At 44.6% G+C, this 26,695-nt stretch overlaps 1 protein-coding gene across 25 annotated transcripts in view; it reads right to left on the bottom strand.

Moving 5' to 3' along the window:
• The window catches only part of LOC137417329 (serine/threonine-protein phosphatase 6 regulatory subunit 3), a 238,253-nt gene extending 211,857 nt beyond the window's left edge, over positions 1-26,396 (bottom strand). For 19 of the 25 annotated variants that reach the window (XM_068103180.2, XM_068103183.2, XM_068103186.2 and 16 more), the window contains exon 1: positions 26,045-26,184. The gene's annotated coding sequence lies outside the window, so the exon portion shown is untranslated. Of the gene's footprint in view, positions 1-26,044 lie in introns of all 25 variants that reach the window. The other 6 variants (XM_078782965.1, XM_078782970.1, XM_078782967.1 and 3 more) reach the window with 5 other exon arrangements.
• Positions 26,397-26,695: the final 299 nt, after the last annotated feature.

The following is a 26,695-nucleotide window of genomic DNA, read 5'->3' as shown; positions in this document are numbered from 1 at the left end:
GCAACGTCGCAGGGGGACATATTTACTCATTTGTGAACATCTGTAAAACTGTCGCACTCAGGGTTGAGTTAATAGTAGAGGGAACTACATGTGAGTGCCACACTAAAGTAGGTAAAAATTTATCGGGTCGGGCCGCCCCGAGGTAGAGAAGGGTGCAATGTTGTGGATATGGGATTTGCATCCATCCATATCCGCTTGTAAATATTCCCCTATTTCCTCAATACTTCCCAACTATCCCCAATCCCCCATTCCCTAGTCCCATTTTCTGTAAACAACACTCTGTAGACCCGACCTCCCCCTATTTCCCCCATTAAATGTCGTGCCCAGGTTCACCGCATCTCATGTAAGACAACTATAGGACATCTTGCTAGTTATTCTTAGTCTATGTCAGTTAAGGACTCGTTTCCATTAATTCTGACCCTTCGTTGCACCAGAATGTGATTGTATGGCACCGTTAGGAAGTTTAGGACCTCCCAATACCTCTCCGCAGCTCTTCCTCACGGTTCAGCAACAACAACAACAACAACAACAACAACGGCAGCGGCGGGCGCGGGAAGTGCGCGTCCTCACTCCGGCTTGGTTGGTAGGGGGTGTTGGGAGGGCATCAGGCCTTCCCAACGAGCCGCCATCGAACATGTGCTCGATGGGGTTACCAAATAGGGGCTCCCTGTCAGCTCCTCGTCAAGGGCGGAGCCCGGTAACCCCCGCACCCAATGGAAGCGGCGGACCGGCCCCAGTGGGGTGGAGCCAACCAGCCGAGGGCGTGTCACTCCCCGCTGAGCATGCGCAGGGAGAGGGAGGTGACGTCAGATGCGCGCTGAGCTTGGAGCAAGCAAGACGTACCCTCCGAGCGCTGTGAGGCCTCCCCGCATCCTCTGGACTGGACCGTGCTTTATCCTGTCCCCGAGCCAAGGTGCACCTTGTGCTATCGACTGCCTGTCCCTTCCTGCCATCAATCCCTGTGTAAGTCAGCCTTGTTCCGTTTGTCTGTGGTCGGTCTGGGCTAAGATAAGACGGTAATTAAGTGCCCATCTCTTCTGTGTCTTTTACCTCACTCTGCCGTGTAATCTACCCCCTTTTCTCCACCACTGTAATTATACCCTCCTCCGGAGGTCTTGAGAACTGTACCCCTTGCGTCGTTTCCTCTTTCCCAGTCGTCGCGTCCTTTCCATCATTGATTTGGCATAGCGCGATTTGGTCAACGTCTGGGTGGAATCGGGGTCTAGTCGGGGAATAACTGTTCGGTCGCGGCAATACCACCGCTCGGTAAATAACATCTAAACCGCGTCCGTAACAATATGATGGGTGATTACTGCTGGTTCCTACAACGGGAGATCAATTCCACACACAAGCGCCAGAGCAAGTGTCTCACACACTGCTGAACATGTCTGAACAGTGGGCCCTACACTGACTATATTGCAAGGAAGAGTGTAAACTTGAAGTGTTGTTTCTGAATCACTCACAATGGGGCAGATTTCCCTTTCAAGTTTACACCCTTCCTAAGATTACCATGTTCTTATGTTTTATTAACTTGTTTTTCTACAACTTGTTTATGTTCTTGGTTTGTATACTACTAGTCTAGTAGGAAGACTAGGTCCCTCTGCACCCCCCGGAGATATACTTCTAATCAGTGTTTCTAGATTGGAAAAAATGTGTAGAAAATGACTAGCTATGGCCCCAAGCTGAAAAAATGTCCCACATACCATTTTTATGCAAATTACTGCTGCAAATTTTATGCAAAATTATGCAAATTTTATGCAAATTTTTGATGAGGAGTAGAGTTGAGGGGTCTTTGAGGGCTTCATCGAGGTGCTCTCGGTTGCAAGACTGGGTCATTCTGAGAAGCACAGCAGGGTCAGAGATCATGATGTTCTCCTCCTCAGTGAATCTCTCCATCAACAGCCTCTCCATTGCCTCACACACTGTTTTGAGGCAAAAGAGGGACTTTGCGTAGGCCTTTCCACTGAGAACACCTTTGAGAGATCCACTTGTTACTAGTTGTGCCTCAAAGAGAATCTCTGCATATCCAGAACCACGCATCTTGTGTCCAGTGAGCATCCCGATGTAGTTCATGGATGTGTGGAAGGGTCCAATCGTTACTACATGACTAGCAAATTCATTTGGCCAGCGCCAGATGATGGGAAGGGCTTTCATGCAGGCACCCAGATCAAATGTATTCAGGACCCATCTCTGACCCACCTCAGCAGTTGCTGCCTCGGAACGCTTCAGTAGCTCACGAACAACTGCGTTGTCTGTGATCGGTTGGTGGATAGGCGTGCAGTAGTCGACTGTTGATTTGCTGGGTGGGGGAGAACCAGTTGCAGAGGTGAAACCCCCTAGCCCAGGCACAGGCTGCAGGCCATTGCCATGCCATGCAGGCACCAGGCACAGACCGATCACAGACAACGCAGTTGTTCGTGAGCTACTGAAGCGTTCCGAGGCAGCAACTGCTGAGGTGGGTCAGAGATGGGTCCTGAATACATTTGATCTGGGTGCCTGCATGAAAGCCCTTCCCATCATCTGGCGCTGGCCAAATGAATTTGCTAGTCATGTAGTAACGATTGGACCCTTCCACACATCCATGAACTACATCGGGATGCTCACTGGACACAAGATGCGTGGTTCTGGATATGCAGAGATTCTCTTTGAGGCACAACTAGTAACAAGTGGATCTCTCAAAGGTGTTCTCAGTGGAAAGGCCTACGCAAAGTCCCTCTTTTGCCTCAAAACAGTGTGTGAGGCAATGGAGAGGCTGTTGATGGAGAGATTCACTGAGGAGGAGAACATCATGATCTCTGACCCTGCTGTGCTTCTCAGAATGACCCAGTCTTGCAACCGAGAGCACCTCGATGAAGCCCTCAAAGACCCCTCAACTCTACTCCTCATCAAAAATTTGCATAAAATTTGCATAATTTTGCATAAAATTTGCAGCAGTAATTTGCATAAAAATGGTATGTGGGACATTTTTTCAGCTTGGGGCCATAGCTAGTCATTTTCTACACATTTTGTCCAATCTAGAAACACTGATTAGAAGTATATCTCCGGGGGGTGCAGGGGGACCTAGTCTTCCTACTAGACTATACACATTATACATGAAGATCAATCATTGTTATCTAAATATGATGTGAAAGTAATTACTCAGCACTGATATTAGATGTACAATGTGGCGACCTGCAATAATAAAGTATCTAATATAGCATGCCGGGTATCATTAATACATACATATTTTGAAAACCTGACGTGCGGGCTAAATTCTGACTACAGATTTGAAATCAGCGGCCCAGATAAAGCCAAGAACAACTGCATTTCCCTTATTAGCAGACGAAAAGTTTTTTTTTTTTGTTGCCCAGTGATTATAATCGATTGTTTCCAAGGCAAGGCAACATAGGCCGAAACAAAATGGCGTCGTAAGAACCCAGCGAGTAGCAGTGGGCTGACCAAGATGGCGGGCCGCCATATGTGTAAGGCTTTTTTGGGTTTTTTCTTATGAGCACCTCGTTAATAATCTTCAAAAAGGGTGTTATAACACACCCAAACACACAGTTTTCATCAATGCAATCTGTTGGATGTCCAGGTGTATGCATGCACAGTTTGGGGCCGCTAGGTTTCATGGTTTTGGAGTTATGGAGGAGACAGATTGACAGACGGACACTACCTTTTATTATTATAGAATCATACTGAAATACACAATTTGGTATCTGTCTGTCTGACAATTTTTTACCACGATACATTTGGTCATTACTTATACAATCTCCACCAAACTTGACAGGAGGACGAAGGGTCACACAATTGTAAGTGTAGCGAATTTATTTGCCTCCTTCCCCAAGGGGGTTCTCCTCGTCAATAGGGATGTGTATTGAGGTACATATCCGTGGTTAAGATAGTTTTATCATACCGTTTTTCCAAGGCCACTTCGTATAACAAAAACATAATATTAATGTTATTACAACACAGTATTAATACAAAATAATATCCCACCTCCCCAAGGGGCGTTTCCTCCTTGAACTAATGCAGTGCTAACGTGTACCAATAGCTTGTTGTGCTGTTTTCATGGAAGCACCTCTGCCAGATGTTAAAATATTATAAAGCACAAACATGTTTGATTACCTTTTGAAACAGACGCTGCTGCTGTTTAACACGAAACCGAGTGAAGATCTACTGTAATCTATATACCCCACAAGGGTTGATAACATGCCCCTTCCTGCCGCTAACGTGGCTTTTTCGGGATGTTTTTCCAATAGCGGGGCAGATATGTGAAACAATTGTTCAGATTGTGGTAAAAGCACCAAATTTCGTACAGTTCATCTTGAATACATAATAATCGATTTCAGATATAGTGCCAAGAAAAAAATCCTCCTGGTGGCCATATTTGGCCAAAATCCAAGATGGCCACCAGCCGAGCCGTGAATTTCTATTAATCCCGATATTTTCTTTAATATTCAAGCTACAGACATGAATAAAACATCATTTTGTATGTTTTCAGACACAAGGAATCCAATTACAGCATTAATTCTTTAATACGTTTGCTTGGGTTAGCGCATGTGTCCAGCCACTTCCGTCCAGCAACTTTCCAAGGACTCTCAAGATGTCCATCTCTGTGTGGAGTCCACCAAGCAGAATAACAAACTTTTCTTCTCCATACACATCTGGCCAGTTCCACTGGATCAGCTTTGCAATTGCAAACAGAGGCTGGTCCACTGTTAACACTGGTACCTGACCAGAATTCAGAAGTTCAACCGCAGATTTTACAACATCCATTGCATGACGGATCATGGCGACAGACTTGGAATCGTCTGAGAACAACGGTAACAGTGATGTAATTGTGACATCAAAGTTTCTTGGACTTTGCAGTGTGTTTGCATGGAACGCACCCCACGATATTGGCTCATCTGTGCTCTGAAGCTCTTTGGTGATAAGGTCTTGGGTATTGTTCAGCCATTTAGTTTCACAGTCAATAGCAGATTTCACAAGTTCTTTGTCACATGTTAGTGGACCATTCTGCAATGGAACAATGGGATCCTTCTTGATCAGTGTAACTGGTGTCAAAGTTGTGTACGAGTCCGGAAGTGGCGATATCTGTGTTTTTGAAGACGTTGGTTGCAGAATGGCGGGTTCACGTACAATACCATCAGACGCTGTTGCTCGGTTTTGAAACAGGGATATTCCTGTGCCATGAAAGGCCTCGCATGCTGTAGTTGAGCTGGGGTTGTGGTCGATATTGTCCACTGCAGCAGTTGTAAATAGATTTTTACGCAGGACAAGTGGACACACAACCCCATCAGTTTGATATTGCTCAGACGCTGAGATGGCAAGTTCTGTCGATATGCCAAGAACCCTGTCATATGAAACTGACAAGCCGAGATGAAACAGTATATCCACCAGTTCACGTTTACGCGTATGTCCATGGATCATCAGGCCAATATAAACAGGCAGTGGGGTCTCTCTGTCCTTACAGTGATGCGAATTGGTGGACTCCTGGCGCCTTCTCACATGACTGTTGTATTGCAACAGCTGAGCGAGACTCAGAGTTGCTTGTCTCACTGTATCTGATGCCTTGTTCTTTATATTGGGTTAACCCATTAGCATACCAAGTAGTGCTACCAACGACTTTGGTACAGCATCTTCCTGGCATCCTTTTTCAAAGTAGCCATCAAAGTGTGATGTGTGCTTCTTCAGCATGTCTCGGCGAATAATCTGTGCTGCCTTTGCTATGCAAATAGCTTCATCATCGAAGTCATCCAAACATGCATCTTTCAGAGCAAGTCCTACATCCTCTTCGAATGTCAGAAGGATGTCGCGACCTTGCCTGTACGCGTGAAGACCTGATACATGGGCAAGGAGTCTCTCTTTCAGACGTGTAGAGTTTATACGGCCCGATATGTCCACCCCTAGCTCTCGTAAGCGATCCGTATACAGCTGCAGGAGATTACTCAATTTGAATATTGGAGCCACGGTCTTGTCAGCTAAACGTATATCTTCGATATAGCCAATTACCTCGACCAAAGCTATACCGTGAACCTGTCCATCTGGGCTCTGGTTTTGTTCTTCCTCTACTTTCCTGTTGCTAACATTGTACAGTTTCACCAGACATGCTGAATGGTATTTCGCTTCCTGTGCCACTAGGTCACCCGCACTAAGTTTGGCAATTAGCTTTTGATCCTGTAGCTTGAAAGCACAGTGATTGACACGTTGTGTAAGTTCTGACGTCATTGCTTCGTGCAGCGGACTACTTTCTGTTCCCATTATGTCACAGAAGAAACATGTATCACTACTTTGATCTTCACTAGCTTGTCGACGCATATAAGGACCATCTCCTTTCTGACTGGTGCATGGTTCCACCGGTTGTAGTCTTGTCAGCCTACTATCAGAGTACTTCAAGCGGCAGGAGTGATGCCATTTGGCACTATGTTTGGACAACGTATTTGCAATGCCATCGCCCTCATCAAGCTGTGATATATCTATAGCCACCGCTAGCTTGCCCAAGTCATGAAAACATTTCAAATTGTCAGCCAATGTGTCATAACCAGCTCCCACATCTGTTCGTTTTGATAGTGCAGGACACTGAAGTGGTGCAGTCGAACGTTCTTGACATAGCACACATATTATCCAATCAACAGGTCCTGGTGTGTTTCGAGGTGAGGACAGCTTCTCATGTTCAATGAGCTTACACTTTTCCGTGTCGACATTGTGGGAGCTCCGAAGGTTCAGACTTAACACCTGGATGGCATCATTGGCGCCATACATGTAGACCTGACAGAAAAGAGAAAATAATTGTTTCTGAATACAGTTAATAGTCATATTAGAAAGTAAGCATTCACCTTTCCGACTGTTGTCATCGTGAATATTCCAAATTGTAATCCGGTCAATTGTTCGTCGATTGTTGACAATTTCGACATAAACATGCCCTTTATGCTGAAATATATGCATTTTATGAAAGAATTAATGCTGTAATTGGATTCCTTGTGTCTGAAAACATACAAAATGATGTTTTATTCATGTCTGTAGCTTGAATATTAAAGAAAATATCGGGTTTAATATAAATTCACGGCTCGGCTGGTGGCCATCTTGGATTTTGGCCAAATATGGCCACCAGGGGGATTTTTTTCTTGGCACTATATCTGAAATCGATTATTATGTATTCAAGATGAACTGTACGAAATTTGGTGCTTTTACCACAATGTGAACAATTGTACTGATATTTGGCACTTAGCTGCCCCGCTACAAGGCCACTTCTAATAACAAAAGTAATTAATAACACTTATGATAATAGCATACTATTAATGTTAAAAACAATATCCCCCTTTCCGAAGGGGTTTTGTAACTTGTGATATCCCCGAACCACCAACACCCTGATGAAAGTAAATTTTATTATAGGGCATTTAGAATGTTGAGGAATGATCTGATCTTTTCAATGATGAGATCGAACATAAATAATAGCAATAATAATTGCCAATAAGCTTACTATAATTCACCAAATGTCCCTCCGTCTGTCTGTCCGTTCGAAGGTACCGCAAAAATGGCTGAACCGATCGCAAAGATATTTTGGGTGGGTAATCCTGGGATCTCCTGGAGTAAAATGGGGTATATTGTTTTTCCAATTTCAGCTTTGGCCTCCAGCATTTTCAGGTTTGGACTCCCGCATAACGTTATTTTCCCGTAGGCCGCACAAAGGGCTGCACCGATCGCTGCACAGCTGCACTACACGGCTGCACCGATCGGACATGGTGACCTCGGACAAAGACCTTTTATAAGGACATGGGTTGAATCCCTGCTTGAGAGAATGCCAACCCCCTCCCTGCCATCACGGTCGTCTGTCCAACTCACAATCCCACGAGATATGTGGAAAGGATGACCCAAAACCAATTATCTTCTTTTTGATTCGTATATAAACATCATTAAAAGTAAACAATGACCTCTGCCAAAGTTCAAACGACATGAGTTTAATCTCTACATGAGAGAATTCCACATAGCTATTTGGGTGGTGTATGCACTAACAGATCGCTGTCTCCATCGATCTTGCCAAGGCCGTAACACCTATCGGCTCAAAATCCTTTTAACTGCTGACTCGGTAGTTTTTACAAAGAAGGAAAGATTAACAATGTTGTTAAAAGTTTATTTAGTGATTAATTTGTGATTGGAGTTATGTTGTTTGGAATGAAAAAAGAGATATCGAGTTCAAGTTAATGACGACATGCCGTGATGGTTTCTACTTTCTAAACGTGAACTACGCGGATCGCCATATGCAGGTTCACCATGGACCCACGATCGATGTTTCTATACATGAACGTACACGTTTGTTTGCGAACGGGTACGTTTTTCATGGAAGTCCTTCACAAACTTGCTGTCCATGTCTGATGTGCGACTGAGGGTGCTACAGGAATGTGGAATTTAGTGGTTTCATGCTTTAGTAGTCGCCGTATCTGCATTGCCTGTTTGCTTCTGGCCTCCCACCCATGCATAGCATGGGTATCTCACCAATAATAATATAACAAGCATTCTGAGTATTGCGTTGCAATACATGTCCCCTACCGGCAGTCTGTCGTCCGGAAAACTGTTGGGGAAATTACCAAGGGTTATTTACCCACAGGTTCTGAATCGTTCCCAATCGCTAATTACCTCAGGACGGGCTCACCTGTGATTCACACTCGGGACTTCGATTTCTACACCTTGCAGCCAGGTCAGCAGAAGCACGACAAAATAAGTTGTTGATAAAGAACCTTTAGAGTCGCTAAATATCAGTAATTTATTATATTTTCCGGTTCACGATCAATGATCCATGTGTATATATGTTGCCCGGCTTGGCTCCGCCCCTCCCGAAAGCGAGCGCTGTGTCGCGCTTTTGACGTTCGCGAGACGAGGCTGAGGGCGCGCGGTGCGGCTTGAAGAGAACTCTCGAATAAACAAGAGATATCCATTTTTAAAATATTTTCGTTTAATTAACGTTATCTGCCAAACCACGTGCCCTATCGCAAATTCCAAAAGCACATTTTAGTAGACTGACATGCTGAACAGATCTGTGAAGTTTCCCCTCGATTGGATCAAAAATGACGGAGGAGCTCGGTTTTAACGGTTCATGCTTAAAAACGTCATAACTCTGAAACCATGTGACACATGACATCATGCTCCCTGACTTTTTTGTTCGTCATGGATATGTGATCCTGCCTGCAAAGTTTGGCCTCGATCTGTTCAGCCGTTGCAGAGAAAAAGGGGTTTTCATGTTTTTACAAAAAACAATATGGCGGCCGAACCACGTGACCTGTGACGTCATAATGACCATTAAAATATTCTACAGACCGAGTCCCTCTTATGGTGAAAATTTGATCTCAATCGCTCCTAATATTGCAGAGAAAATATTTTTTAAAGGAAATTAAAACTTAAAATGGCACCGAGTTAAGGGTCATCAGAATTATCAGAATTACCAAAGTTCAAAGTGCCATAACTTTGTCAAAAATGGTCGAAACGTCATGAAATTCGAACTTGATCTGTAACTCATCATGAGGAAACCATGTGCCAAGTTTGAAATCATTAGCATTAAGAGTTTAGAAAAAAAGTCCGGAAAACTGTTCTTTGCGTGACGGACTGACCAGACTGACGGACTGAGGGACGGCGTGCAAACCTATAGTCCACTCCGGTGTACACCGGTAGGGGACTAATAATAATAAGAAGAAAAATAACATGATTCCCCCTGCCGCTCACGTATGGAATGGGTGTACTAGTTTCATCAAAACAGCACCATGTCATATTATAAAAATATATTGATTATAATATATATTTTAACAAATAAACAATTTGCCAGTCTTGTCCAGTATTTCATTCCATTCACAAAAACAAAATGGCCGAAATCGTTGTTCTCTTCAGGGTGAGTTCCCTCTCTGGCTTGCTTGTGTTCAACTGTGTTACTACTGAGCCACCGTCAGTGGGTTAGCATTTTTCTCTATCTACTTGCTCTTATGCAAGCTGAGATTTTGTGAAAAAAAAAAACATTACTGTATATTATATTATAAATAAATAAATAATAAATTTCAAACGTAGAAACTCAGATCCCACAAACCCATTTAAAAGTTTCACACTTCCCTACACAAAATGAAGATACCTACAAGCAGGGTTTGAAATAAGCGGTGGCCCTCGAGCCAAATGCTATCAAAAATTCCGTCGGCCCACCAAAACCTGGTCCTGGGTGGCCTGTGTGGCCACTTGTGTCAAATTATTCGACACATCTTCTTCACCAATGTATAATTCAGTCATTACTTATCATTATGCAATCTCAACCAACTAAACTTGCAAAGGGGACTACGGGTCATACGGCAAAGGTTGTAGCGATTTAATATGCCACCCTCACCAGGAGTCCAAAGGTGGGGGGATGCAAAATTAACTTCGTAAATTATGTGAACTATGGGTGCCGCTTCCGGTGATGGTGGGAGAGTGTATTACGAGTGAGGCTTCAGAAACCTCAATTAGATCACGACTAAGAGGACACCCTCCACGTTATTTTCACACTCGCATATCCTACGTTGCTTTCGACTCGACTGCAAAACATCTGGAGAAATTCCCATGTTTCATCGCCTTTTTCCACTTTGGGAAGGTGTATAATATGTAGCAGCTTGAGGGTCTTTCCAAATTATCATGGCATTTTTCTAAAGCCACTTCAAATGACAAAAGTAATAGGAATAATGATAATAGCATAATAATAATATTGTAACAGAACACTACAGTAATGTATTGCAAAATAGTAATATAAATAATAATATTGTCGTGCGACTCCGGTCAACACCAGAGACCGCAGATAGGCCTAAACGGTTTTAATGGAGGCGACGACCAAACACGGATTGTGCTATAATAAGTGCGGGAGGAATGCGGAAAATGGAAGGCTGCGCAAGCACTTACCTTCAAAGAACCCACGGCAGCTTCGATCCTGCAGGGAAATTAATTCAACCGGGCACAGGTTTAACAGGGGATGGACAATAATACAAGGGTTTATTGCAAAGAAACGTAGGGACAGGAAAACGCGATATTATATAAAGTTCCGAGATTTGGATCCCACACACTGACGTCAAATACAGACGGGGGGAGTGAACAACCAAAATAACACGTCCATTATGTAATTGGGAACGCGGAGCTCGGTCTTATCTGTCTTGTGTCTTCAATCTCTGGCGTGGAGGAATCCTCCGCCCGCCTCGCACGCGTCGCTAGGCCCGTTCACAGCACCGAGCCTCGCTCCCGCACAAGCACCACTCCAAACACCACGAGGTCGATCTTCACACACGGTCGATAAGCCAACTCAACCAGGGCCAAGACTACGAGCCAACGCAACCAGAGACAGGACTCTCTCCACTCGAGATCGCACCGGGACTGCCAGGGCCAGGAATCTGCACGCAGAGTTCCGCGCGCTCTTTTATAACCTCTGGCAGTGACGCGGCACCCAACCAGAGCCTCGTAACTTCCCTCCCTTTGTCGACCCGCTTCGCGCCTTCCGCGTCCATTCGCGCCAACTGATCACAGCCCTCCTGGGCATGGTATAGCACGTAGCGTGTAGCATGATCATAGCTCGTAGGTGCAGCTGGCCACGGTCCATGCGGCGGCTCCCCGAGCCGGGCCCCTCCCCCCCACCCCCCTTGCCTGTCCGTCTTCCAAAGTCATGTCAGGGAAGGGATTTATTTCGTGTTGTACTAGGGACCTAACTACATGTCTACAGGTGTGCATTGCCATACGGGACAAAGGTTTGGCTATCAGGTGTGACACACAAGGGCGTTATTCTTTCATCCCTATTCTATTTAACACACGAACATCCTGGTATGTCCACAGGTATACATCTTAACCGACAAATCGCCTAAACACACAGAACTTATAACAGGTCAGATTCCTTACCGCGACAGACGAATACCTACCTACACAGATCTACCTGGCTCTACATATTGCTACCCCACCGACATAACAATATTAACAATAATAAAAGTAAACGCTTAGTACTACAAAACTTTAATATAGACATAAACAAAGACATATTAAGGACATTTCCCTAAAACAGAATTAAAAGAACCACAAAACTTTTCATTGTGCACTCAGGTGATATTAGCACAAGGTGAATGAGACATTGAAAAAGAACCTATACAGTGCACCTATCAACAAGACAAATTCTGATTGTATGCTATTTGCTGACTTAATCACCTCCCAATGCTCTTGATTGGAGAAGCTGGTTCAGTGTTCAGCGCTCCGATTGGAGGTTACAGATTCTAGGGCGAGGCCACTGGGGGCACTGCAGAATCCTCATCATCAACATCTGTGACTGGGAGACTGGTTTGTGTTCTTTGACGATCCAACAACAGTATGTTCAAAGGATGCTGCACTGAGCAAAACTCTGTCGGATGGTACCAGAGTCATTGGCATTGAGAGAGGCAGCTCGGAAATACGCTGTCTGAAGATTATTATGATGAACGATAAAATGATTTTCCAGTTTTGACTGATCTCAGTTTTTGTTGTTTGTTTGTTTTTGCCATGGTCTGGTGTACTGAAAAGTGATCCCTGCCTGGACAATGAGCTGAACAGACCAGGCAGGTTCTCACATGAGGCATAAGTGACTTTTTGGAGAAGATACATCAACTTTAATTTTGTACGTAGTGGATGGGACCGACATTTTTTTATTCCTGCACCATCCCGACATAGAGAGTACTTGCACACTCTGATAAATAATTTTGGGATACGACATAAGGTACAAATGGGAACTGCCTTGGCAGCAACGTTCTCTTCAAAACCCCATGCTGGCAAACAGCACATATAGCAAATCATTTTGCAGAACCACCTCGTACACAAGGAAAGATCACTGGCACACAGCAAATGCAGAAACATCCAGCGAAATGCCGCACAGACAGTTTAAAAGTAAAATGCCACTGTCCTCATTATCAGAACTTTCATCATTACAGGTATCTTACATCATTACAGGAACTCAGGTATCTTAAAAACAAGAACACTAATGGCATGCTGTGCAAATACAATTTGCATTGCTGCATGCACACACGCATGCCACACACACCACCATCATTCAAAAAGGGCCATTGTTATTTTAATCTAAGTATTCATATTTCCTCTATTTTTGGTTGAGCTTGAACGTGGTTGGATGTCAATGAAAGCTAGTCTGTTGGGAGCCGTTGGTGAGGTATGTGGATGGACAAAAGGACCACGGAGGCACTCGGAAACATGGTGGTGGGATGATGACGTTGGAAAGAAGATTGACGAGAAGAGGAAGAAGTTCAAGGAGTGGCAGAAGGCGAAGGGTACGGGAGCAGAAACAGCAGAGCATGAAAGTTATAAGGCAGCCAGGAAGGCTGCAAAGAAAGAGGTAGCAAAGGCGCAGGAGGCATGTAGGAAAATGTTCGGAGAACGCTTGGATTCGGAAGAGGGTCAGAAAGCAGTATTCAGGATTGCAAAGCAGATAGCGAAAGAGAGGTGTGATGTGATGGGGGTGAGTTGCTTGAAGGATGAAGTGGGACAAATCATTGTCGACCCAGATGGAATTAAAGGAAGATGGAAACTAGAACGGGCACTCGGTAGAGCGCATACCTTCGCCGCAGCTACTTTTGTTGCCAAAATAAAAGACTACAAGATCTGTGTAGCAAGATTCGAGGGAATGACACTCGATGACTACAAGATCTCGGCGCTGATTCGTTGTCACTGTGCCATAGTCCCGTTGATTTGCACGGAAAGAACCATGTTTACGGCTGCTAATCCAAGTTTATTACATGCATCCTTACAACTGTAAAATATGCATATATATATATATGTTCTGTTTTTCATCTCTTCAAATTGCACCAACAGTCGAAAACATCATGACACATAAGAATGACATCTACTTTCATCCAATTTGGATCCGAATTGACCGCGTTATGATTTTTAAAAAACCGCACATTTTGCAAGGGCGTGACCCCCCTGACCTTTGGCCCCCAACCGCTAACAAGGGTTATGACGTCAGAGTGTCATGTCGCATATCACAAGATTGGGCATTGAATTCTGAACATTTTGGCATTAGTTTCATACAAATTGGACACAAATTGACCGCGCTATGGTAAAAAGACGATTTTGACCTTTTCATGACCTTGACCTTGACCTTTGACCCGATCGATTCCAAAATCTAATCAAATGGTTCCCGGATAATAACCTATCATCCCACCAAATTTCATGCGAATCGGTTGAATACTTTTTGAGTTATGCGAATAACATACACACACACACACACACAGACATACAAATAAATACACAGCGATCAAAACATAACCTTCCGCTTTTGCGAAGGTAAAGATATATGGAAATGCTGTTGAATACAGAGAATGAATGGGATGGCAACATAGAGAGTAACCCAGTTTTAGGACCGGCAGAGAAGATAACGGAGAAGGAAGTTGAGGAAGCGACAAAAGCAATAAATAAACTAGAACGGGCACTCGGTAGAGCGCATACCTTCGCCGCAGCTACTGTTCTGTACTTGGCATGGGAGTGTAGGGAACAGAACAACAAAAATACGATTTTGACCTTTTCGTGACCTTGACCTTGACCTTTGACCCGATTGCTCCCAAAATCTAATCAAATGTGTCCCGTATAATAACCAATCATCCCACCAAATTTCATGCAATTCGGTTGAATACTTTTTGAGTTATGCGAATAACATACACACACACACACACACAGACATACAAATAAATACACAGCGATCAAAACATAACCTTCCGCTTTTGCGAAGGTAAAAAAACACCTTTAGAGGCCATTTTTCCCCGCAAAGCGGGGGTTGGCCTTTTTCGGGGACCGTGGTTGTTGTTGTTTTTCGGTCCCCTTTTTGAAGCAATGTTTTACGGCCGGATGCCCTTCCTGCCACCAACCCTTTTTGTCGCCTTTTACGACAAACAGGGAATTACCAGTGAACTGGTACTCAATTAGCCGACCTCGGAAGGATGACAGGCTGAGTCAACCTGACTGACAGCTGACAGCTGACAGCTGACAGGCTGAGGCTGAGTGAGAAGCGACAAAAGCAATGAAGGGTAGAAAAGCGGGAGGGCTGACGGGAGTTGTGGGAGATATGTTGAAGGCAGCAGGAAGTTGGGGTGTGAAGAGAATGACAGAGATCTGTAATCTGGTGGTGAAAGAAGGCCGCATTCCAGTGGTTTGGGAACTGAGTACCCTCGTCCCTCTATACAAGGGGAAAGGTGACCCTCTGGAGTGTGGCTCGTACCGAGCGATAAGGTTATTGGAGCATGGAATGAAGGTATTGGAAAGGGTGTTGGAGAGGAGGATAAGGAAGAAAGTGAGGATCGACGAAATGCAGTTTGGATTTATGCCAGGAAGAGGAACGACAGACGCACTTTTCATTGTGAGGCAGTTGCAGGAGAAGTACATGGAGAAGAGGAAGAAGTTGTTTCTTGGGTTTGTTGATCTGGAGAAAGCATTCGATAGGGTTCCACGCAAAGTATTGACATGGGCATTGAGGAAGTTAGGAGTGGAGGAATGGTTGATCAGAGTAGTGATGGCAATGTACAAAAGAGCGCGCACAGCTGTAAGGACGAAGGACGGGAACAGTGGTGAGTTTGAGGTGAAGGTGGGAGTGCATCAGGGGTCGGTACTAAGTCCACTACTATTTGCAGCTGTGATGGAGGTGCTGGCTCAGAACGTAAAGGAGGGTTTACCGTGGGAGTTGTTGTATGCAGATGATCTGGTGTTGATTGCGGAAAGTATGGATGGACTGAAGGAAAAGATGAACAAGTGGCAGGAATGTATGGAGACAAAAGGTCTGAAGGTGAATATCGGAAAGACGAAGGTGATGGCAAGTGGTAAAGCATGTGGTGAGGTGGAAAGAACTGGGAAGTGGCCCTGTGCTGTGTGTAGGAAGGGTGTCGGAGTGAACTCCATTCAATGTACAATGTGCGCTGAGTGGGTTCATCAAAAATGTAGTGGTCTGAGAGGGTCATTAACCAGTGTGGCAGCTACATTCAAATGTAAGGTGTGCACAGAGGGAGCTGCAGATGGAGGAAATGTTGAGTTGGATCTTGGAGACGGCGTGAAGCTGGAAGGTGTGAAAACATTTTGCTACCTCGGAGACATACTGAATGGAGAAGGTGGATCAGACTCGGCAACGGTTGCTAGAGTGAGATGTGCATGGAAGAAGTTTCGGAAACTGAGTGGCGTGCTGATGATGAGGGGAGTGTCGTTGAAGCTGAAGGGAAAGGTGTATGCTGCATGTGTGAGAAGTGTTATGATTTATGGGAGCGAGACATGGGTAACTAGAACGGGCACTCGGTAGAGCGCATACCTTCGCCGCAGCTACTGTTCTGTACTTGGCATGGGAGTGTAGGGAACAGAACAGTGAACAGTTTGGTGCTGATTTCATGCAAATCGGATAAGAATTGACCGAGTTATGACAAAAAACGCACATTTTGCAAGGTCGTGACCCCCCTGACCTTTGACCCCCAACCGCTAACAAGGGTAATGTCTTCACTGGGTCATGTCGTATATCACAAGATCGGGCATTGAATTCTGAACATTTTGGCATTAGTTGCATGCCAATTGGATAAAAATTGACCGCGCTATGGTAAAAATACGATTTTGACCTTTTCGTGACCTTGACCTTGACCTTTGACCCGATTGCTCCCAAAATCTAATCAAATGTGTCCCGTATAATAACCAATCATCCCACCAAATTTCATGCAATTCGGTTGAATACTTTTTGAGTTATGCGAATAACATACACACACACACACACACACACACACACACAGACATACAAATAAATACACAGCGATCAAAACATAACCTTCCGCTTTTGCGAAGGTAATGAACGTAGAGCAGCAACGAAGGTTGGCAATGGTGGAAATGCGAATGGTTCGACGGATGTGCGGAGTATCGTTGAGAGAGAGGAAGACAAATGATGAATTGCGAAAGATGATGGGAATAGAGCCTGTGATTGATGCTGTGAAGAGGAACAGGTTGAGATGGTTTGGTCATGTGTTGAGGAAGGATAAAAGTGACTGGTTGAGAAGAGTGATGGAAATTAATGTAGAAGGAAGTAGAGGATGGGGAAGACCGAGAAAGACTTGGCTAAAGATGGTGGAAGAAGAAATGCGGGCAAAGGGGGTTAACGAGGGGAGATGCAGAAAATAGGGGAAAATGGAGAAGATTGTCATGGGGACCGCAAGGCTAACCCCCGCTCTAGTAGGGAAAATGGCCTTTAAAATGCATGTTGTTGTTGTTGTTGTTGTATTCATATTTCATCTAGCCTGGTGTTGGCTTAGCGGTTAGGGTGCCGGCTTGGGATCCTTTGATCCAGGGTTTGAATCCCGGTCGATCGCTGAATTAACGCATGGGGGGTTGACTCAGCCTGTCATCCTCCCGAGGTCGGCAAATTGAGTACCAGCTTGCTGGGATGAATGATCACGGTGTGTACCCCGATTTGGAATAGGTACACCGTATCCCTGCGCATCGTAAGAGCGTGACCAAGGGTTGGCGTCAGGAATGGCATCCGGCCATAAAAAAAAACATTGCCTCAAACAGGGAACCATGATTGTCATGGAGCCCGCAAGGCTAACCCCCGCTCTCGCGGGGAAAATGGCCTTAAAACGATCATTCATTCATTCATTCATTTATTCATCTTTCCTCTGGAGATGTTATAAAAGGGAATATAATTTTTCACGTTATTTTGCATCAACAAAAAAGGTTTCAACTGAATCAAAATGCACTTGCTAATCAACGAAGTCAACGTTGAGGTCAAGAGAATACGAAGTGTGTTTAATACACACAATACCGCACAGCTCAAGAGCCTCGTCTCAACTGGAACAGGGAATTTCGCAAGATGAGGCTCCACAAACTGTGGCCATAATTAACCCCAACTGCACCAAATAACCAAAGCAACGAGTTTACTTCCCTGCCACCCCGAAGTGTCACCATGGTTATTCATAAACAAGAAAATATGGGAAGTTTCCAAAACGTTTGCTTTACACAGCCAAAGCAAATTCCTTCTGTAAAAAATTTAATGCAAGGTATATCAGGCAGTCTTTGTGCAAAACCAAATCATTTTGGAACCACGACCAAAGATAAGAAGTTTCATTAAAATGTATGAGAAGAGCAGAAGAAGATAGCGGGGTTGGGATTTGAGGGGGGAGAAGGTACTTTAATGTTCAGTCTTTCACTAGATGTGTGAAAGATGAGCTTTTTCCATCGAAAGCATCAGAGCATCGGCTGTTGTATTCAATGGTGGGAAATGAGTCACTACAACAACAACAAGTCACTGAAGGTTGTTATATGAATATGAATGAATGAATGATCGTTTTAAGGCCATTTTCCCCACTAGAGCGGGGGTTAGCCATTGTTATCAACAATCGGGATATTCCGAATTTCTTGACGACAGCTTCCAATGTGCTGTCAGAAAGATAGTGGGCATTGCCATAGCAACGCAGTTCTCAAGTTTCTTTGATTCCTCCAACAATGGCATTCCCTCGATTCATATTTTCACACAAACTGAAGGATGCAGGCACAGAGCACATCAAGGGCAAAGATGAGCTCGTAATCAAACAAGACTCCTTCAATGCTTTCAACTTCAGAAAATGATTAATAAAAGCAGATAATGCGGAATACCAATATCCATCAAAACAATACTTGCCGACAGGATGCAAGAAAATACGGACACTCACACTGGCACCAAAACGTGGGCGCGGGTGTGGACAAGTGCGCAGACACACACGGGCACTGGCAAGGGCTACATCATAAATATGTCTGGTTACACAACCTTGAGGATCCAACAAGACGAACATTAAAAGCTGTACAATGTCCATGAGAAATGACGTCAAACACTTCACAACGTCCAAACAGGAAACTCATACATTCTACAATGTCCAACAGCACGAATGTTAAACACTCCACAACTTACATGAACAGGGATGTTAAACACTCCACAACTTCCCTGAACACGGATGTCAAACACTCCACAACTTCCCTGAACACGGATGTCAAACACTCCACAACTTCCCTGAACACTAGGGTGGTCCTTATTCCTCAACATTCGGATTTTCTAAGCTCCAACCCCCGGGATTCATTGGAATAGTCGAGAAAACTCTCCTGGTGAACTTTTTTTTCCAATCGGACAACATTTACCCCTCCCTCATCGACCTTGAAGTTTCACCCTGAGGAATAAAAACAACAATCCTTGAAAAAAAAAATTTGTGCCATTTATTCCCAAAATGTTAGCTTATAACACACAACATACAGTATTTTATAAATGGTTACCTCATTACACAGTTAAATGTATTAAACTATAACAAAGCCCACAAGGCTCCTAGGCCCGTCCGACTTAGTGCTCCTGCTCCTGCTGGGCCGCCACACCAGCAGCCACGGTCTTCTTTCTGGAGTCCGGGAACTCCGCGCGATGACGAGAGACAACTTGGAGGAGAAATTGCAGTTGCTCATCATCCTGAGTTAGCATTCGGTTGTATTCCCGGATGAGGGCAACAGTCGCCTGTACGCGAAAGCCTGGACAATGGCTCCGGAGGCCGCAGCTGCCCCTCGACATGACCTGCAACTGCTGAAGGATTTGACGACCTACATGGACGTCAACCGGGACGTGGGCAAGGCAGCTCTGACCAAGCTGCAAGGGCACCTGTGGTACCTCTCGGAGGAGCTTGTCGCTCTGGCGCTCTTTGACCGCCTGGTCACGGTGGAGGAGAAGAGGCAAATACTCACCTCACTTCACACTACGGTGGGAGATGAATCTCCAGCGAAGCGCCCAAAGCTGCCCAGCCAAGACGTCTCAGGACTCCAACTGCAAGACATGGCATCAACCAACACGCGACGGTTCTTCCAGAAGCTGCGCCTGGAAGACGGCTTCCTCGACACCGATCCCGCGACCTGGCTGCAGCGGGAAGACTTCCAGACAGCGGCGGCCTTCGTGCAGGGGATAGCAGTCATCAACGACAACGCGGAGCGAGGAGCGAGGAGCGAGGAGTTGCCCTCATCCAGGAATACAACCGAATGCTAACTCAGGATGATGAGCAACTGCAATTTCTCCTCCAAGTTGTCTCTCGTCATCGCGCGGAGTTCCCGGACTCCAGAAAGAAGACCGTGGCTGCTGGTGTGGCGGCCCAGCAGGAGCAGGAGCACTAAGTTGGACGGGCCTAGGAGCCTTGTGGGACATTTTGCTTAAGATTTTTGTTATAGTTTAATAAATTTAACTGTGTAATGAGGTAACCATTTATAAAATACTGTATGTTGTGTGTTATAAGCTAATATTTTGGGAATAAATGGCACAAAAAAATTTTTTCTTCAAGGATTGTTGTTTTTATTCCTCAGGGTGAAACTTCAAGGTCGATGAGGGAGGGGTAAATGTTGTCCGATTGGAAAAAAAGTTCACCAAGAGAGTTTTCTCGACTATTCCAATGAATCCCGGGGGTTGGAGCTTAGAAAATCCGAATGTTGAGGAATAAGGACCACCCTACTGAACACAGATGTTAAACACGCCACAACTTCCCTGAACACGGATGTCAAACACTCCACAACTTCCCTGAACACGGATGTTAAACACTCCACAACTTCCCTGAACACAGATGTTAAACACTCCACAACTTCCCTGAACACGGATGTCAAACACTCCACAACTTCCCTGAACACGGATGTTAAACACTCCACAACTTCCCTGAACACAGATGTTAAACACGCCACAACTTCCCTGAACACGGATGTCAAACACTCCACAACTTCCCTGAACACGGATGTTAAACACTCCACAACTTCCCTGAACACAGATGTTAAACACTCCACAACTTCCCTGAACACGGATGTTAAACACTCCACAACTTCCCCGAACACGGATGTCAAACACTCCACAACTTCCCTGAACACAGATGTTAAACACTCCACAACTTCCCTGAACACGGATGTCAAACACTCCACAACTTCCCTGAACACAGATGTTAAACACTCCACAACTTCCCTGAACAGGGATGTTAAACACTCCACAACTTCCATGAACAGGGATGTTAAACACTCCACAACTTCCCTGAACACGGATGTCAAACACTCCACAACTTCCCTGAACACGGATGTTAAACACTCCACAACTTCCCTGAACACGCATGTCAAACACTCCACAACTTCCATGAACAGGGATATTAAACACTCCACAATGTCCATGAACAAGGAGATCAAACACTCCACAATGTCCATGAACAAGGAGGTCAAACACTCCACAACATCCATGAACAGGGATGTTAAACACTCCACAACTTCCATGAACAGGGATATTAAACACTCCTCAACTTCAATGAACACAGAGGTCAAACACTCCACAACTTCCATGAACAGGGATGTTAAACACTGCACAACTGCAATGAACACGGATGTCAAACACTCCACCACTTCCATGAACAGTGATGTTAAACACTCCACAACTTCCATGAAGAGGGATGTCAAAAACACAACTTCCATGAACAGGGATGTTAAACACTCCACAACTTCCATGAACAGGGATATTAAACACTCCACAACTTCCCTGAACAGGGATATTAAACACTCCACAACATCAATGAACACGGATGTCAAACACTCCACAACTTCAATGAACACGGATGTCAAACACTCCACAACTTCCATGAACAGGGATGTTAAACACTCCACAATGTCCATGAACAAGGATGTCAAATACTCCACAACATCCATGAACAAAGATGTGAAATACTCCACAACATCCATGAACAGGGATGTCAAACACTCCACAACTTCAATGAACACGGATGTCAAACACTCCACAACTTCCCTGAACAGGGATATTAAACACTCCACAACATCAATGAACACGGATGTCAAACACTCCACAACTTCAATGAGCACGGATGTCAAACACTCCACAACTTCCATGAACAGGGATGTTAAACACTCCACAATGTCCATGAACAAGGATGTCAAATACTCCACAGCATCCATGAACACGGATGTCAAACACTCCACCACTTCCATGAACAAGGATGTCAAATACTCCACAACATCCATGAACACGGATGTCAAACACTCCACCACTTCCATGAACAGTGATGTTAAACACTCCACAACTTCCATGAACAGGGATGTCAAACACACCACAACTTCCATGAACAGGGATGTTAAGCACTCCACAATGTCCATGAACAAGGATGTCAAATACTCCACAACATCCATGAACAGTGATGTTAAACACTCCACAACTTCCATGAACAGGGATGTCAAACACACCACAACTTCCATGAACAGGGATGTTAAACACTCCACAATGACCATGAACACGGATGTCAAACACACCACAACTTCCATGAACAGGGATGTCAAATACTCCACAACTTCCAACAACACGGATGTTAAACACTCCACAACGTCCAACAACACGGATATTAAACACTCCACAACTTCAATGAACACGGATGTCAAACACTCCACAACTTCCATGAACAGGGATGTTAAACACTCCACAATGTCCATGAACAAGGATGTCAAATACTCCACAACATCCATGAACAAAGATGTGAAATACTCCACAACATCCATGAACAGGGATGTTAAACACTCCACAACTTCAATGAACACGGATGTCAAACACTCCACAACTTCCATGAACAGGGATATTAAACACTCCACAACATCCATGAACAGGGATGTTAAACACTCCACAACTTCAATGAACACGGATGTCAAACACTCCACAACTTCCATGAACAGGGATATTAAACACTGCACAACTTCCCTGAACAGGGATGTCAAACACTCCACAACTTCCATGAACAGGGATGTTAAACACTCCACAATGTCCATGAACAAGGATGTCAAATACTCCACAACATCCATGAACAAAGATGTGAAATACTCCACAACATCCATGAACAGGGATGTCAAACACTCCACAACTTCAATGAACACGGATGTCAAACACTCCACAACTTCCCTGAACAGGGATATTAAACACTCCACAACATCAATGAACACGGATGTCAAACACTCCACAACTTCAATGAGCACGGATGTCAAACACTCCACAACTTCCATGAACAGGGATGTTAAACACTCCACAATGTCCATGAACAAGGATGTCAAATACTCCACAGCATCCATGAACACGGATGTCAAACACTCCACCACTTCCATGAACAAGGATGTCAAATACTCCACAACATCCATGAACACGGATGTCAAACACTCCACCACTTCCATGAACAGTGATGTTAAACACTCCACAACTTCCATGAACAGGGATGTCAAACACACCACAACTTCCATGAACAGGGATGTTAAGCACTCCACAATGTCCATGAACAAGGATGTCAAATACTCCACAACATCCATGAACAGTGATGTTAAACACTCCACAACTTCCATGAACAGGGATGTCAAACACACCACAACTTCCATGAACAGTGATGTTAAACACTCCACAACTTCCATGAACAGGGATGTCAAACACACCACAACTTCCATGAACAGGGATGTCAAATACTCCACAACTTCCAACAACACGGATGTTAAACACTCCACAACGTCCAACAACACGGATATTAAACACTCCACAACTTCAATGAACACGGATGTCAAACACTCCACAACTTCCATGAACAGGGATGTTAAACACTCCACAATGTCCATGAACAAGGATGTCAAATACTCCACAACATCCATGAACAAAGATGTGAAATACTCCACAACATCCATGAACAGGGATGTTAAACACTCCACAACTTCAATGAACACGGATGTCAAACACTCCACAACTTCCATGAACAGGGATATTAAACACTCCACAACATCCATGAACAGGGATGTTAAACACTCCACAACTTCAATGAACACGGATGTCAAACACTCCACAACTTCCATGAACAGGGATATTAAACACTGCACAACTTCCCTGAACAGGGATGTTAAACACACCACAACTTCCATGAACACGGATGTTAAACACTCCACAACGTCCAACAACACGGATGTTAAACACTCCACAACATCAACAACACGGATGTTAAACACTCCACAACGTGAAACAACACGGATGTTAAACACTCCACAACGTCCAACAACACAGATGTCAAACACTCCACAACGTCCAACAACATGGATGTCAAACACTCCACAACTTCCATGAACAGGGATATTAAACACTCCACAACTTCCATGAACACGGATGTTAAACACTCCACAACGTCCAACAACATGGATGTTAAACACTCCACAACATCAACAACACGGATATTGGACACTCCACAACAGCCATGAACAGGGATGTCAAATACTCCACAACATCAATGACAGAGGATGTTAAACACTCCACAACATCCATGAACAAGGAGGTCAAACACTCCACAACATCAATGACAGAGGATGTTAAACACTCCACAACATCCATGAACAAGGAGGTCAAACACTCCACAACATCAATGACAGAGGATGTTAAACACTCCACAACATCCATGAACAGGGAGGTAAAACACTCCACAAGATCAATGACAGAGAATGTTAAACACTCCACAATATTCATGAACAGGGAGGTAAAACACTCCACAAGATCAATGACAGAGAATGTTAAACACTCCACAATATTCATGAACAAGGAGGTCAAACACTCCACAAGATCAATGACAGAGAATGTCAAACACTCCACAACATCCATGAACAGGGAGGTAAAACACTCCACAAGATCAATGACAGAGAATGTTAAACACTCCACAATATTCATGAACAAGGAGGTCAAACACTCCACAACATCAATGACAGAGGATGTTAAACACTCCACAACATCAATGACAGAGGATGTTAAACACTCCACAACATCAATGACAGAGGATGTTAAACACTCCACAACATCCATGAATAAGGAGGTCAAGCACTCCACAACATCAATGACAGAGGATGTTAAACACTCCACAACATCAATGACAGAGGATGTTAAACACTCCACAGCATCAATGACAGAGGATGTTAAACACTCCACAACATCCATGAATAAGGAGGTCAAGCACTCCACAACATCAATGACAGAGGATGTTAAACACTCCACAACATCAATGACAGAGGATGTCAAACACTCCACAACATCCATGACAGAGGATGTCAAGCACTCCACAACATCCATGACAGAGGATGTCAAGCACTCCACAACATCCATGACAGAGGATGTCAAGCACTCCACAACATCAATGACAGAGGATGTCAAGCACTCCACAACATCAATGACAGAGGATGTCAAGCACTCCACAACATCAATGACAGAGGATGTCAAGCACTCCACAACATCAATGACAGAGGATGTCAAACACTCCACAACATCAATCCAATGACAGAGGATGTCAAACACTCCACAACTTCCATGAACACGAATGTTAAACACTCCACAATGTCCATGAACAGGGATGTCAAACACTCCACAACATCAATCCAATGACAGAGGATGTCAAACACTCCACAACCTCCATGAACACGGATGTTAAACACTCCACAACATCAATCCAATGACAGAGGATGTCAAACACTCCACAACCTCCATGAACACGGATGTCAAACACTCCACAACATCAATCCAATGACAGAGGATGTAAAACACTCCACAACATCAATCCAATGACAGAGGATGTAAAACACTCCACAACTTCCATGAACACGAATGTTAAACACTCCACAATGTCCATGAACAGGGATGTCAAACACTCCACAACATCAATCCAATGACAGAGGATGTTAAACACTCCACAACATCAATCCAATGACAGAGGATGTAAAACACTCCACAACTTCCCTGAACACGGATGTTAAACACTCAACAAAGTCTACACAACAAACAGGAAAGGAATACGAGGGCCACGAATTCAGACCTCGAGTGCCATGTAGGCCTTGAGGCTGGAGAGACCCAATTCGACTACCGTAGCAAATGAAGGCCAACGACAAGACTTAGTAGACAATTTCTAGGCGAGGCCTCGGTGCGGGCCCACGCCAAAGGACACAATTACAATTCAACTGTAACCAACAGTCTTCTGATCTTCGAGGTTCGGCCACGCAAAACGGCCTTGGTTCTCACCGGGAGAGGGCAATGCGGCCGCGAGTCGAGGAAGCCTTTTCCAGCAGGTTCAACCGCCGCAGAAAGTGCTGATCACCTGTCCAGTTACGCTCGGCCCATGGGCCGCGAAGCGCCGAACGCCTCACCGGCTGAGACGTTCCATGACGCGATCACGTAACACAGCCTAGTGTAATGTCAGTGACACCTATCTAAAGCTTATAAATATGTTCCTAGCAGAATAATAAATTCTAGAGAAAAATATCGCGCCGTTTCCTTCGCCTCTGTCGACTGCTCTGGAGGAAACCGACGTTCTCTAGCAAGATGGCGGACGGCGCGCCGCGAATTGCGAGAACCAACCCCGCGCGAATGCTCTGAGTACGTACTGCGCATGCGCGGCACGCTGTTTCAGGCTGTCAGCTGTCTCCACCAGGGGCCCGAGCAAGACCTTTCCACTACCGGGAGTGTAATGTGGCGCCAAAATGTACCTCACTGGGAAATGTAGCTTCACCCAGAACATGCTTCGTCGGTCCGACAACTTGAATGATGGAGTTGCATTCACAACAACTTTGGGATGTTCGACATTCACTTAATTTATTCACATCGCCAATTTCACGGTTACATTATTTGAGGAAAGGAACGAAAAAGCAGCAAAGCACTTTTTATTTTCACGTT

This window comes from Myxine glutinosa, chromosome 8 (genome assembly GCF_964187855.1).
Source record: "Myxine glutinosa chromosome 8, kmMyxGlut1.1, whole genome shotgun sequence".
Lineage (NCBI taxonomy): Eukaryota > Metazoa > Chordata > Myxini > Myxiniformes > Myxinidae > Myxine > Myxine glutinosa.
The sequence above is the reverse complement of the archived record's forward strand: the minus strand, read 5'-3'. Positions and strand labels throughout refer to the sequence as shown.